General features: G+C 37.1%; 1 long non-coding RNA gene across 1 annotated transcript in view; it reads left to right on the top strand.

Annotated features, from left to right (window-relative positions):
• LOC137764116 (uncharacterized) overlaps positions 1-15,790 on the top strand; it is a 60,372-nt gene that overhangs the window by 29,124 nt on the left and 15,458 nt on the right. The window contains exons 3-4 of the long non-coding RNA XR_011073916.1: positions 4,204-4,311; positions 9,350-9,417. This is a non-coding gene — a long non-coding RNA (uncharacterized lncRNA). The remainder of the gene's footprint in view (positions 1-4,203; positions 4,312-9,349; positions 9,418-15,790) is intronic.

The raw sequence follows: 15,790 nt of genomic DNA, 5'->3' as shown, positions 1-15,790 counted from the left end.
TGAAAACAAGGCTGTCTAGTTTCTGACCAGGTTTAATATGGGTAAATGTATTCAACAGCCTAGTACAGCATCACACACATGCAGACGCTTCATAAATAGTACATTGTCTCGCTATCTTAACTGCTTTGAGATCACTGAGACTTCCTATCTTTAGAAAGGTTCATTCAGTCACCTTCAGGAACATATTGCTCAAAAGACCATTTTGATTATAGTCGTATGATTAGTGTGTAACACATTTGATGTGTCATTAATTCCCTTAAATTTATTAATAATAAAATTGCTGGTATGTACTGCTTCAGCAAGTGATGGACCAAGCTGCTTTTGTCCCTCATGAAACAAAGTCTAAGCAGAATGGTAAGATGGGTGTATCCTTGAATAACTGAACGTTTCTTCTTTGACTATCCAGAATCACTCCATTTCACTTATAATGATGCCACTAAGTTAGCCTTAACTATGTAGAACTTATTACTTCCCAAATATTCCCCAAGTGTATGTGTGGTGAGGGGAGGGGGCAGATGCAGAGCTAGTACTTTTACCTACATTATAACATCTTAATATGCTTTTAAAATTTTCCCATTCTTATAGAGTTAAGCACAGTTTATCAATCCAAAAATATAGTAATATCATTTTAGAACTTGGTGATAACCCACTGTAACTTCAGTGAATTTTATACAGTTTAAATGTCTTCCATAATATCTCCTGTGTTGAGGCATGAATATGTTAAAGCTGGAAGAGCTCTTAACCTCATCTGTTCTAGTCTATGATTCTACAAGTCAGAAACCTCAGGTTCAAAATGGTAGCTTTCCTAAAGTCAGTGGGTGTCAGAACAAGGATTCTCCTGTGGAAGTTCTGGTTCCCAAATCAATACATTTTCTACTTTTATATAAAAAAGCATATAAGCACCCAAATTTCACACAAGTAATCTATGAATGGGCTCTTTCATCTGAAAAAAAATGTCATGAAATACATTTGATTAAAACAGATTCTAAAATAGCATTATTATTCTAACTATTAATTAAGAATAATTTAAGTAGTGCTTTTCTGTTTCCAACTAGAATAATTCTTACCAAGTATTCCTTTAAATATCTTTGAGAAAAAAATTGTTAAGCATTCATTTATTCAACAAATATTTACTGAGCATATAAAGTTTGCAAGACACTGTATTAGGTAATTGATTCCTATCCTATTTTATTAAGCAAGGTAAATATGGGGGAAGGGGAATGTTTACAGGAACAAATCATCAAAATCTTCCCTCAGTTTCTCCGTATTCTGACCTATTATGATAGTGTCCATCTGTGTAACATTTTACAATTTCAAAGCACTTTCTTGTGACATGAATTTCCATATCATGTTGTTTTAGCCTCTTCTGGCTCTTAACACTTTCAGTTTGTTTTTACTGTTCTGGGTATTGATGGCATTGATCTCCTCATTAGATTTTAAGTTCATAAAACCTGAGGCTATTATAAACACTACTGAGTCTGCCACAGTGTCTAGACCACTTTCTTGAATACGGTAGGTGCCCATTATTTGGTGAATGAATGAATGAACTTTCATTTGATTCTCAGAAGCATGTTAGATAAGAAGACACTGTAGCTTAGAGAGATTGAGTCTTGGTTCTCACTGTTAGCAATCCTTAGAACTCCTAATGGGATCTCTTTCTTCCTTAACCCTTAATCAAAATCATGTGATAGTTCTCACTAAGAATAGAAACATTTCTTTTTCTATTACCACAAATACAAAAGCTACTAAATAAGATATGTTGACATTTGTCAAACTATCTTATTTCTTAAGTCTGTGTTCACTTTTATTCCACAAAATCGTGGAGTAACATCGGTCTGTTTTATTGGCTATAATTCCCAGCTTTATTGCTAGGAAGGTGATTGTGACAAGGAGAATACTAAGTTCTCTGGTAAAGAGTAAGCGATACAGAAGCTATATTTTATGTGTGTCATTCAGTGCTGCTTTACTCATGTTTTTTATTTACCATAACTGACTTCTTCTTCACTGTGATGAGTTTCAAAAGAATGAGAATATGACACCCCATGTCTTGTTCCTGGAAGTAGCTGAACTCAGAAGGTGAAACAACTCACATGGCTTAACAAGAATATCTGAATTCCAGTAAAAGACTTCCTTTCAAAAATAAAAACTTGCCAAGAAGACATCTAAATACGTAGATGGCTTAAATTTATGTAGCATTAGCAATAACAAAAGAACATATTCTTTTATGGACCAAGAAATATATTTTCCTTATGCCTCTTTTATATCCACGCTGTAGATAAAAGAATCTCTGAAAGAAAGCTTCAATCATGTGCCCTGAACCTCCTTTCAGTACTGAACTAATTCTAGTCTGCCAAGACAATTGGAAAAAAGCAAATTCATGCCTCCAAAGTGGTATAATTAAAATAAGAAGTAGAAACTACTATTTTTTTAATATGTAGAGGGGTTTTGTTTTATTGTTACCTTATTTAAGGAAAGTTAACACAGTCCTAAATTTTATACCATTGTTTCTTGGGGAGAAATTTATTGCCTTCATATGAGCAATCAGATGGTAGGTGACTGACACCTAGAATTGTACTGCGCAGTATCAGAAGCACTTTCATACGTGTTATCTCACCTGACCCTTCTACCTGCCTTGTGCAGTTGGCAGGGAAGGTATTGTTATCTTCACTTTGCAAATGAGAAAAGTGAAACTCACGGAACTTCAGTTGTTTGCCTAAGGTCAAATGACTAGTAGTTGTAAATAGTAAAGTTAGGCCTTGAACTGAAAGCTTCAGTCTTCAAGCTCAGCACACTAAATCACGAGCAGTAAAGAGAAAAGAATTGCAGTGGAAATCCTACTACAACTTTGGTAACTAAAATCCATTTGCACTAAATGAATTCAAAATTTTAAACTAAATTACTAGTTCCATGGACAAGGTACTAGATATAAATATACGTGTTAAAATATATAATCTTAATCACCAAGAAAAAATATTCATAGCTAACAGCTCAGTCTCAGTTAGAAATCAGAAGCTTCTGATAAACTGAGCAGATATAAATGTCAATCATTGTTGTTTAGACTGACATAATTGTTGACCTATGTATGTGTTCAATTATTTAGGTTGGCTTTGTGAATACAGATACTTAAATTCTATTTACCAGTCCCTTTTTTGAACAGTCAGCCGAGTTTGACCAATGGATATTAAGTTGATGCTGTTACTATATGCTTGCTTTTCAATATTAGGCTTTCATACTGATTTATGTGTAGGATCCTATGCTATATTCAATAATATGATGCTGAACAAGATTAGATATAAAATTTCATGGTTAAGTGTGAGCTCAAGCTGTGTAAACTTGGTTAACTAACTTAACCTAAGTTTTTCAGCTGTAAAATGGAGATAATAATAGTACACTTCTAATTGGCTTGTCATAGGATTAAGGGAATTGATACTATGTTAGGTACTTAGTTCTAGTATATGGTAATTATGAAATGAATTTCAGCTGGAAATTTCTGTAGAATTTATTATGTCAATGTTTAATTATATTATTGTCTTGGTGATGAAGGCACTGTACACAAAATTTAAGCATTAAAAAAATGTCCTAATATCACAACAGGAAGGAAATTTATCCAAATTATTTAAAGCTGTGTTGAAAGTTCTATAGAAATTAGTTCTGACAAATTATTATAACTTAGAAGGGTTACTGGATTTTGTGTGGATTAGGCATCAATCTGATCAGAAAAGCAGTTTTTGCTTTGACAGCTTTCTTGCTGGCTAGCTTCAGAAATACGTTAATTAAATATGTCAAACTTTTCTTTGTAAAGATGGAGATAAAGGCCTAATATATCAAATGTGATTACTTGTAATAAGAGAACTAAAAAAGCATGTCTTTTCAGATAGTAATCTAAAGGAAAATAAAAACTTGGACTGCATGTCATTGACTCTTCTAAAGAATTCCAAACTGTATATTTACTTTTTATCCTGTTATGAGTGTGTGAGGTGGGGTGAGGAGAGAAAGAAGTTGAATATGTATAAAGAGAAAGTGAGTGTTCTAGTATGACTTATTTTGATTTATTTCAGCAAAAATGTTGAAAAGCCACTCTATTTGGAGTGTGACGGGATGAAATTTTAAGTAATTTTAAGCCATACATTTTAAGTTATTTTAAGTAATAAAATTTTAACTAATGAAAAATGTTTAAAATACCTATTATGATTACTTCAATAGAACATCAAAAACAGATGAAAGGAAGAAATGCTCATCTTCACAGGGACAACTGAGATGACTGCATGATTTTGTTTTGGACCCTACCCTACTGCGTTAAGATTTTCCCAGGTATGTTTGGCTATGTCAGAGGGATGAGAAGTGGCTTTCTTCTTGAGATGAAATCTTGGCTTCCTAAGGCCAGTTGTTTCCAGAAAAGGAGCGATGAAATTGCAGATGAGGAGGAGGCTGATGACTTAGAGGCTTGATGAGACTCAGGAGTGGTACCGTCAGTCTCAGGAGCTGGCAGAGGAGGGAGAAGAAGATTGCAATCAGAGAGAGGAACCTCATGTTGAAACATGCGGGTGGAGCAGTGTTGAACGATGTTGAAGTCAACCTTATGGTGATGTGAGCAGGTGACTGACATGAAGTGGGTTTTGAGATCTCTGAGTGGACAATGCTGGGGAACTAAGAGACCTCAGTGTCAGACAGGTAGTTAATGCTGAGAACAAACTTTCTAAGCATGTTGACTGGGATTGGAGTGGAGCGAATCACAAAGGCTGGCACCACTGAGAAAAGTGAAAATAATAACACTCCGAAAGTCAATAAAACATATTTATGAGTGCGGCCACCACTTTGCACTAAAGTATGTAGTAATGGGGCAGCAGGCCTGTGGAAACCAGAAAGGAGAGAGAGCTGTGTGTGAAAAGCCCTGCCCTTTAGTCACTTGACGTTATTCTCATAACCTCCCTACATTTGGTTCTTTATCTGTGCTTTGGTGCAGGTTTAGAAAGATTTTTCAAGTTCCTATGTGGAGAAAGTGTTAGATAGAGGAAAGACACAAAGTAAGGAGGTAATTTAAGATAAAATAAGGAGTATTCTAGATAGCAGGTAGGGTGCCTTGAGCTATGCTGGTGTCAGTGGAATGGAGAGAAGTGTGTGTTCTAAAGAGATTTTGAAAATAGAATCTAACAGAGAAGGGATAATCAAGGTGAATTTCCAGACTTCTGTTGCCCTTTATTAAGATGAGAATGACAGGAGAAGGAATAAATGGGGGAAAGATCAAAAGTTTACTTCTGCACTTGTTATGTTAGAAACATGGAACTGGAAATGTCGGTTAGGAAGTAGAATACAATGATTCTTGTGGTCAGAATAAAGGTCTAAGCTCACCATATAACTGTGACATTTATTATTCTCTAGATAGTGTTTAAAACCATAAAAACACATTGAATCATTAGGGGAAAAGTATAGGGAGAGAGAAAAGAACCTAGGACAAAACCCCAAGGAGTTATGGCATCTAGAGACGAGGAGGAAGGCAGTCAGCAAAGGGCACTGAGATGAGTGGACTAAGGAAGTAGAAAGAAACCCAGGAGAGCATGGCATTATGGAAGTCAAGAGGCGAGAGGGTTTCAAGTCAACTGTTGTAGATGAGTCCAGTAAGATGAACTCAGGGAAAGGTAAGTGCACTTGGTGAGCTTGGTGTGAGCAGTTTTGCAAGGAGACTATTTAAATTACACCATTTGTTTCATTGGCTGAAACCCTGACGTTATGCCTTCAGGGTCCCATCTAAAGACTGGAGTACTGTTCTTACTGGTGAACCCCTAGAACTACAGAATAGTTAGGAAAATTTATCTTTTGTTGGTTATACTGGAGTTGCATATACTGCCTTTAATATCAATCCCCGGGTTTGTTCATGCACTTTCAGTCGACACCAGATGATTGGACGGATCAACAACACATGTGCTCACCAGTCCCTGAAACTCCACAGAGGATTTTCTGCTTCAAAAGTTTCCTTCACTTCATTACAAAACTTAAAATATTTCAGGGAATACGTCAGACAGTGCCCTTTCCACTTAGACACTTTCCCTTCATTGCCCGGTGTAATAATACAACCCAACAATATGTATAACGTATGAAGAGTGGAATGCTATATTGATGCAATATACTAAAAATAGCTAACCCTTCTATAGCACTTACATACCAGACAGTGTTCCAAGTGCTCTGTATACATTAACTCATTTGATCTTTACAACACATCTATGAGGTAGTGAGTTTCTATTTTTCTTTCCATTTTACCCTGGAAGACACTGAGGTCCAAAGAGATTAAATAACTTGTGCAACTGTAGCTCCAGAGTAAAGGCCTTTAAGAGTTAGGCAACACACACACACACACACACACACACACACACACACACTCCTTATGTGAATTCAAAGCAATCTTATAAAAGAGAACCAATGAACCCAAGAGCCAGGGCTTTTAAATCACTCTGAACTGGCATTCACTAGCTTCAAACATTCCAGTGAGGACAAAGTGTGAAAAGATATCAGCTGATAAAGACCTAGACTCTGATCAGCTCCACATCTAGGGCTCTTTCTGGGAACTCACCTCAACTCATCTACTAAACTCATTGCAGGAAATTTCTAACCCTTAAAGTGGCTCTAGCGTTGCAAGCCCTTACGGTGGCAAGCCAAGGAGAAGCACAACAGTCAGTCCTAAGGGCAGTCTTTAATCTGGCTATGAAAGTCAACTGAGCAGCAGCCCAGGATGAGCTTGCTTTAGAAGCAGACTCTTAATTTCCATTTGATATTTTTGTTACAAAAATAACATGTGCATTCTGCTGTATGTCATCCAGTGCGCCATCTCCTGGTGGAACCAGACATGTTTTAATTATTAAAATTCTCAATGCACCCAGAGGCCACGAACCAGCAATACTGAAAAGAATGTAGAAAGAAATCCATATGTAGCACAAATCTTTCCGTTGCAACCTCAAAGATATTTCCTATTCACAGATATCACCTCAGATTTTGCTACTAGTTTACATTGGCTAGCTATATGTGTTTAGGCTAAAAAGGGAATAAAAGTTCTTAGTAACATAACTGTAGGATGCTTTGTGGTTATTATGTTTGGGAAAGAAATTTTGGTTCTATTCAACAGGTATAAAAAGTAGCTAACAAAACTTAGTTATTTTCATTCTCTTCATTCATTCACTCAATAATCATTTATTAATGACTTACTATATTCCCAAACTTGAATCACAATGATAAGTAATATAATCTCTATTTGCTAAAACCTCATAGTCTGGGAGAAGGACAAATAATCAGATCACATTAGCATGGTGTGGTGAGGTAGGTATAAACACAAGTTGCTATGGGAGCATGTGGGAAGCCAATGATTTATTTGAAATAGTTGGCAACAGGAAAAAAATTCTCCTCTCTCTTTACCCCTCATAAGTGTGAATTTTCTTCTGAGGAATGTTTGTTTTAGAGAGAGCTCACAGGTAAGAACACTTAAACCTCTCTTCACCTGTGCCAGGCCATCAGCCTTCCAAAGTTTTACCTACTACCTTGGGCTGCAGAAAAGCCATAGGCTTATGAGAACCTGGGGGAAATAAGGGGGGAAGAAGAGAAGTAAAGCTGAGGTGCCTGTGAGGAAATTCAGAACAGCAATTGTATCTTATTCCTTTACAACTGTTTTGTATACAATACCAAACTTAGCTGATTCTTCCTTAAAACCAGAGGTCTTAACGAGAGGTCAATGGATGAGCTTTAAGGGAACAGATGAACTCCCTGAACTTGTAGGAAAAAACTGCGTGGATTTTGCATAAAATTCTTATATGGGTTCATTATTTTTAGAAAAGATTAAGGGCATTTCAGTGACAAAATTCAGATTTGTAGAGGGGGATGAAACTTTGGGGGCCTCCTTAAGAAAAAGAATACAAAATTACAAATGTACATTTATTTATGAAAGTGACTATTATTTAGAATGAGAACATAATATTCCTTCCTGTTCATTAACTACCTGATACACATCTAATAATACTTTTTCCAAATATTTTTGTCTATATTCCTTTCAATAATTTCTTCATGGGACAGCTGCTGTTTCATCATCTCTAACATCACTGAGTTCAGTTCTCCTAGTTTGTAGAAGTCTTTATGTAGAGAGGAGGTTATCATAGGCTCAAAGTGCTGCTTATGACTAACTTTGTTTGGTGCCCTCAGAATGCTCCTATTTGTGAGGCAGTTCCGAGAAAATAACTCTTCTTTCGGTATCAATAAGATTCAGAAGTTTATAACACTTTGCTTTCACTCTTTCTATTTCCCAGGTACTATGTAATTCACTTAAACCTTGACGAGGTTGATACTATTATAATGGTTTATGATGTGTAAACTAAGGTGTAGAAATAGCTTTGCCTAAGGTCGCACAGCTGGCAAATGGATGAGTCAGGTGTTAAACCAAGTCAGACCAACTCCAGAGACTGAGGTCCTTAGCTCAATATTTCACTCTATAAAACTGAGTATAATACAGGGATGAAGATGTTGCCTACAGCAACATATACTTCAGCATCTACTTCATCCCTACGTCCCTGGGCTTCACCCCGAGACGAGAGTGAGTAGTGAAGTGATAGAAACTTCATGTACAAGAAGGGGTAGTTTGAAAAAAGCAGAAGCTTATGCCCAGTTCACATTGGAACCTCGAGGAGGGACCACTTCACCCACTTCACAAGGTGTCCTGCTCCAACCGGCTGGGAGCAGCAGAGAGGAAATGGCACTGAAGCGTCTTCAGTCAGAGAGCACCTTAGACGGCACCTTCTCGGTCCCCAAAGCCTCTATGCGTCTCCTCAACACAAGAAGCTAGCACAGCCATCCTAGACTCCAGCACTGGATGCCTGTGCACCTCCCGAGGGTAAAAGGGACTAAGCACATTGGAACCAAAAGCAGCAGGAACAGAGAACAAAACCCAAAGACACCTCATGGAAGCCTGAATGACCAGGACATCGGTCCTATTCTTAGAAAGAAGAAACGATGGAGTAGAGAAACCAAATTAAATAGCCATATATTTCAGAAGATATGATAAGCCAACACCTCTATCCACGTTTGTGACAAATTTTCTTATAATACTTTTTGTTTCTGTGAGGAACAAGGTAATTTTTGGCTTGGAAAATTTTACCTCTACAAATACCTTTCCTCATGGAAACTGCAAATCTGGCACTTGTATAAATACATTTCCAAGATTAGTGGAAAGAAGCTGCTTTAGAAATGGATACCGTGCTGCATGGCTATACAGCAAGGGTTGGGTCTTAGGATTTGTAGAGTGAGTTTAGGATAATTACCCATTCAGACACCTAAGGAAGTAACGCCTTTCCATGAATATTTTGTTGTTGTTTACTAGATTTCTTATGTTAAGCACTTGGGATATTCCTTAGAAGTAAGCAGAAGAGGATATACGCATGAAATTTGGTAAGTCCAAGGGAGCTTTGGCCAGTGTGAATGCCTGAAAGTCAGGTTTATTCACTGTGTGTAAAAGAGAACAAATTCTTCCACTAATCCTTTGATCTCTTTATGGTTTCCTTGTTCATTGTACAGACTGTACCAGAAACAAGTTTCACTTCAAATATAATAGCTAATGACAGACAGTAGTAAAGGAAGTGGGTGTGGAGCTGTAGTTCACTATAATGACAAGAGCGTCAGTTGCTATTTATAGCATTTGTTAAACGTTCATCTCTTCAAATTGCTATTTTCTTTTCTTTTAAACATTTTTAACATCTTTATTGAAGTATAATTGCTTTACATGGTTGTGCTAGTTTCCGCTGAACAACAAAGTGAATCAGCCATACCTATACATACATCCCCATATCTCTTCCTTCTTGCGTCTCCCTCCCTCCCACACTCCCTATCCCACCCCTCTTGGTGGTCACAGAGCACCGAGCTGATCTCCCTGTGCTATGCAGCTGCTTTCCACTAGCTATTTATTTTACATTTGGTAGTGTATATATGTCCATGCCACTCTCTCACTTCGTCCCAGCTTACCCTTCCCCCTCCCCGTGTCCTCAAGTCCGTTACCTATGTCTGCGACTCTATTCCTGTCCTGCCCCTAGGTTCTTCAGAACCATTTTTTTTTTAGATTCCATATATATGTGTTAGCATATGGTATTTGTTTTTCTCTTCCTGACTTACTTTACTCTGTATGACAGACTCTAGGTCCACCCACCTCACCACAAAAAAATCAATTTCGCTTCTTTTTATGGCTGAGTAATATTCCATTGTATATATGTGCCACATCTTCTTTATCCATTCATCTGTCGTTGGACACTTAGTTTGCTTCCATGTCCTGGCTATTGTAAATTGAGCTGCAATGAACATTGTGGTACATGACTCTTTTTGAATTACGGTTTTCTCAGGGTATATGCCCAGGAGTGGGATTGCTGGGTCATATGGTAGTTCTATTTTTAGTTTTTTAAGGAACATACATACTGTTCTCCATAGTGGCTGTATCAATTTACATTGTCACCAAAAGTTCAAGGGGTTCCCTTATCTCCACACTCTCTCCAGCATTTACTGTTTGTAGAAATTTTGATGATGGCCATTCTGACTGGTGTGAGGTGATACCTCGTTGTAGTTTTGATTTGCATTTCTCTAATGATTAGTGATGTTGAGCATCCTTTCATGCGTTTGTTGGCAATCTGTATATCTTCTTTGGAGAAATGTCTATTTAGGTCTTCTGCCCATTTTTGGATTGGGTTGTTTGTTATTTGGATATTGAGCTGCATGAGCTGCTTGTATATTTTGGAGATTAATCCTTTGTCAGTTGCTTTGTTTGCAAATATTTTCTCCCATTCTGAGGGTTGTCTTTTCATCTGGTTTATGGCTTCCTTTGCTGCGCAAAAGTTTTAACTATCATTAGGTCTCATTTGTTTATCATTTGTTTTTATTTGCATTTCTCTTGGAGGTAGGTCAAACAGGATCTTGCTGTGATTTATGTCATAGAGTGTTCTGCCTATGTTTTCCTCTAACAGTTTTATAGTGTCTGGCCTTACTTTTAGGTTTTTAATCCATTTTGAGTTTATTTTTGTGTATGATGTTAGGAAGTGTTCTACTTTCATTCTTTTACATGTAGCATTCCAGTTTTCCCAGCACCACTTATTGAAGAGGCTGTCTTTTCTGCATTGTATATTCTTGCCTCCTTTATCAAAAATAAGGTGACCATATGTGTGTGGGTTTATCTCTGGGCCTTCAATCCTTTTCCATTGATCTATATTTCTGTTTTTGTACCAGGACCATACTGTCTTGATTACTGTAGCTTTGTAGTATAGTCTGAAGTCAGGGCGCTTGTTTCCTCCAGCTCCATTTTTCTTTCTCAAGATTGCTTTGGCTATTTGAGGTCTTTTGTGTTTCCGTACAAATTGTGAAATTTTTTGTTCTAGTTGTGTGAAATATGTCATTGGTAGTTTGAAAAGGATTGCATTGAATTTGTAGATTGCTTTGGGTAGTATAGTCATTTTCACAATGATGATTCTTCCAATCCAAGAACATGGTACATCTCTCAATCTGTATCATCTTTAATTTCTTTCATCAGTGTCTTATAGTTTTCTGCATACAGGTCTTTTGTTGCCTTAGGTAGGTTTATTCCTAGGTATTCTATTCTTTTTGTTGTAATGGTAAATGGGAGTGTTTCCTTAATTTCTCTTTCAGATTTTTCATCATTAGTGTATAGGAATGCAAGAGATTTCTGTGCATTTATTTTGTATCCTGACACTTTGCCAAATTCATTGATTAGCTCTAGTAGTTTTCTGGTAGCATCTTTAGGATTCTCTATGTATAGTATCATGACATCTGCAAACAGTGACAGTTTTACTTCTTTTCCGATTTGGTTTCCTTTTATTTCTTTTTGTTCTCTGATTGCTGTGGCTAAAACTCCCAAAACTGTGTTGAATAATAGTGGTGAGAGTGGGAAAACCTTGTCTTGTTCCTGATCTTAGTGGAAATGGTTTCAGTTTTTCACCATTGAGAACGATGTTGGCTGTGGGTTTGTCATATATGGCCTTTATTATGTTGAGGAAAGTTTCCTCTATGCCTACTTTCTGGCGGATTTTTACATAAATGGGTGTTGAATTTTTTCAAAAGCTTTTTCTGTATCTATTGAGGTGATCATATGGTTTTTCTCCTTCAGTTTGTTAATACGGTGTATCACATTGATTGATTTGCGTATATTGAAGAATCCTTGCATTCCTTGGATAAACCCCACTTGATCATGGTGTATGATCCTTTTAATGTGCTGTTGGATTCTGTTTGCTAGAATTTGTTAAGGATTTTTGAGTCTATGTTCATCAGTGATTTGTCCTATAGTTTTCTTTCTTTGTGACATCTTTGTCTGGTTTTGGTATCAGGGTGTTGGTGGTCTCGTAGAATGAGTTTGGGAGTGTTCCTCCCTCTGCTGTATTTTGGAAGAGTTTGAGAAGACCATTTGTTAGCTCTTCTGCAAATGTTTGATAGAATTCGCCTGTGAAGCCATCTGGTCCTGGGCTTTTGTTTGTTGGAAGATTTTTAATCACAGTTTCAATTTCAGTGCTTGTGATTGGTCTGTTGATATTTTCTATTTCTTCCTGGTTCAGTCTTGGAAGCTTGTGCTTTTCTAAGAATGTGTCCACTTCTTCCAGGTTGTCCATTTTATTGGCATATAGTTGCTTATAATAATCTCTGATGATTCTTTGTATTTCTGCAGTGTCTGTTGTTACTTCTCCTTTTTCATTTCTAATTCTGTTGATATGAGTCTTCTCCCTTTTTTCTTGATGAGACTAGCTAATGGTTTATCAATTTTGTTTATCTTCTCAAAGAACCAGCTTTTAGTTTTATTAATCTTTGCTATCATTTCCTTCATTTCTTTTTCATTTATTTCTGATCTGATCTTTATGATTTCTTTCCTTCTGCTAACTTTGGCTTATTTTTTGTTCTTCTTCTCGAATTGCTTTAGGTGTAAGGTTTGGTTGTTTATTTGAGATGTTTCTTGTTTCTTGAGGTAGGATTGTATTGCTATAAGCTTCCATCTTAGAACTGCTTTCGCTGCATCCCATAGGTTTTGGATCATCGTGTTTTCACTGTCATTTGTTTCTATGTATTTTTTTATTTCCTCTTTGATTTCTTCAGTGATCTCTTGGTTATTTGGTAGAGTATTGTTTAGTCTCCATGTGTTTGTATTTTTTACAGATTTCCCCCTGTAATTGATATCTAGTCTCATAGCATTGTGGTTGGAAAAGATACTTGATATGATTTCAGTTTTCTTAAATTTTCCAAGGCTTGATTTGTGATCCAAGATCTGATCTATTCTGGGGTATGTTCCATGAGCACTTGAGAAGAAAGTGTTTTCTGCTGTTTTTGGATGGAATGTCCTATAAATATCAATTAACTCCATCTTGTCTAACGTGTCATTTAAAGCTTGTTTTTCCTTATGTATTTTCATTTTGGATGATCTGTCCATCTGTGAAAAGGGGTGTTTAAATCCCCTACTATGATTGTGTTACTGTCGATTTCCCCTTTTATGGCTGTTAGCATTTGCCTTATATATTGAGGTGCTCCTATGTTGGGTGCATAAACATTTACAATTGTTATATCTTCTTCTTGGATTGATCCCTTGATCATTATGTAGTGTCCTTCCTTGTCTCTTGTAATAGTCTTTGTTTTAAAGTCTATTTTGTCTGATATGAGAATTGCTACGCCAGCTTTGTTTTGATTTCCATTTGCATGGAATATCTTTTTCCATCCCATCACTTTCAGTCTGTAGGTGTCCCTAGGTCTGAAGTGGGTCTCTTGCAGACAGCATATATACAGGTCTTGTTTTTGTATCCATTCAGCCAGTCTATGTCTTTTGTTTGGAGCATTTAAACCATTTACATTTAAGGTAATTATTGATATGTATGTTCCTATTACCATTTTCTTAATTGTTTTGGTTTTGTTATTGTAGGTCTTTGCCTTCTCTTGTGTTTCCTGCCTAGAGAAGTTCTTTTAGAATTTGTTGTAAAGCTTGTCTGGTGTTGCTGAATTCTCTTAACTTTTGTTTGTCTGTAAAGGTTTTAATTTCTCTGTTCAATCTGAATGAGATCCTTGCTGGGTAGAGTAATCTTGGTTATAGGTTTTTCCCTTTCATCACTTTAAATATGTCCTGCCACTCCCTTCTGGTTTACAGAGTTTGTGCTGAAAGATCAGCTCTTAACCTTATGGGGATTCCCTTGTATGTTATTTGTTGCTTTTCCCTTTCTTTTTCAAATATTTTATCTCTGTAATTAATTTTTGATAGTTTGATTAATATGTGTCTTGGCGTGTTTCTCCTTGGATTTATCCTTTATGGGACTCTCTGCACTTCCTGGTCTTGATTGACTATTTCCTTTCCCATATTAGGGAAGTTTTCTACTATAATCTCTTCAAATATTTTCTCAGTCCCTTTCTTTTTCTCTACTTCTTCTGGGACCCCTATAATTCAAATGTTGGTGCATTTCATGTTGTCCCAGAGGTCTCTGACACTGTCCTCCATTCTTTTCATTCTTTTTTTTTTATTCTGCTCCGTGGTAGTTATTTCCACTAATTTATCCTCCAGGTCACTTATCCATTCTTCTGCCTCAGTTATTCTACTATTGATTCCTTCTAGAGAATTTTTAATTTCATTTATTGTGTTGTTCATCATTGTTTGTTTGCTCTTTAGTTCTTCTAGGTCCTTGTTAAACGTTTCTTGCATTTTCTCCATTCTGTTTCCAAGATATTGGATCATCTTTAGTATCATGACTCTGAATTGCTTTTCATGTAGGCTGCCTATTTCCTCTTCATTTATTTGGTCTGGTGGGTTTTTACCTTGCTCCTTCATCTGCTGTGTATTTCTCTATCATCTCATTTTGCTTAACTTCCTGTGTTTGGGGTCTCATTTTCGCAGGCTGCAGGTTCATAGTTCCCGTTGTTTTTGGTTTCTGCCCCCAATGGCTAAGATTGGTTCAGTGGGTTTTGTATGCTTCCTGGTGGAGGGGACTGTTGCCTGTGTTCAGGTGGATGAGGCTTGATCTTGTCTTTCTGGTGGGCAGGACCGTGTCTGGTGGTGTGTTTTGGGGTGTCTGTGACCTTATTAGATTTTAGGCAGCCTTTCTGCTAATGGGTGTGGTTGTGTTCCCATCTTGCTATTTGTTTGGCATGGGTTGTCCAGCACTGGTGCTTGTTGGTTGTTGAATGGAGCTGGGTCTTAACATTGAGACAGAGATATCTGGGAGAGCTCTTGCCGATTGATATTACGTGGGGCAGGAAGTCTCTGGTGGTCCAATGTCCTGAACTCAACATTCCCACCTCAGAGGTTCAGGCTTGACACCTGGCCAGAGCACCAAGACCCTATCAGCCACATGGCTCAGAAGAAGAGGGAGGGGAAAAAAAGAAATAAATAAAATAAAATAAAGTTATTAAAATAAAAAATTAAAATATATTAAAATAAAAAATAAAGAAGTAATTAAAAAAAAGAAGAGAGCAAGCAAACCAGTACACATATCCACCAATGATAATAGGCGCTAAAAACTAAACTAAGATAAACATATAAATCAGAAACTAGTCAGTCGCATACAGCAAACCCCAAGACTATAGTTGTTCCCAAAGTCCACTGCCTCAATTTGGAATGATTCACTGTCTATTCGGGTATTCCACAGATGCAGGGTACATCAAGTTGATTGTGGAGATTTATTCCGCTCCTGAGGCTGCACAGAGAAATTTCCCTTTCTCTTCTTTTTTCACAGCTCCTGTGGTTCAGGTTTGGATTTGGCCCTGACTCTGCATGTAGGTCGCCCTCTGGCATCTGTTCTTCTCCCAGACA

This window comes from Eschrichtius robustus, chromosome 4 (genome assembly GCF_028021215.1).
Source record: "Eschrichtius robustus isolate mEscRob2 chromosome 4, mEscRob2.pri, whole genome shotgun sequence".
Taxonomy (NCBI): domain Eukaryota; kingdom Metazoa; phylum Chordata; class Mammalia; order Artiodactyla; family Eschrichtiidae; genus Eschrichtius; species Eschrichtius robustus.
Note: the sequence above shows the minus strand (reverse complement) of the source record. Positions and strands in the feature narration are given on the sequence as shown.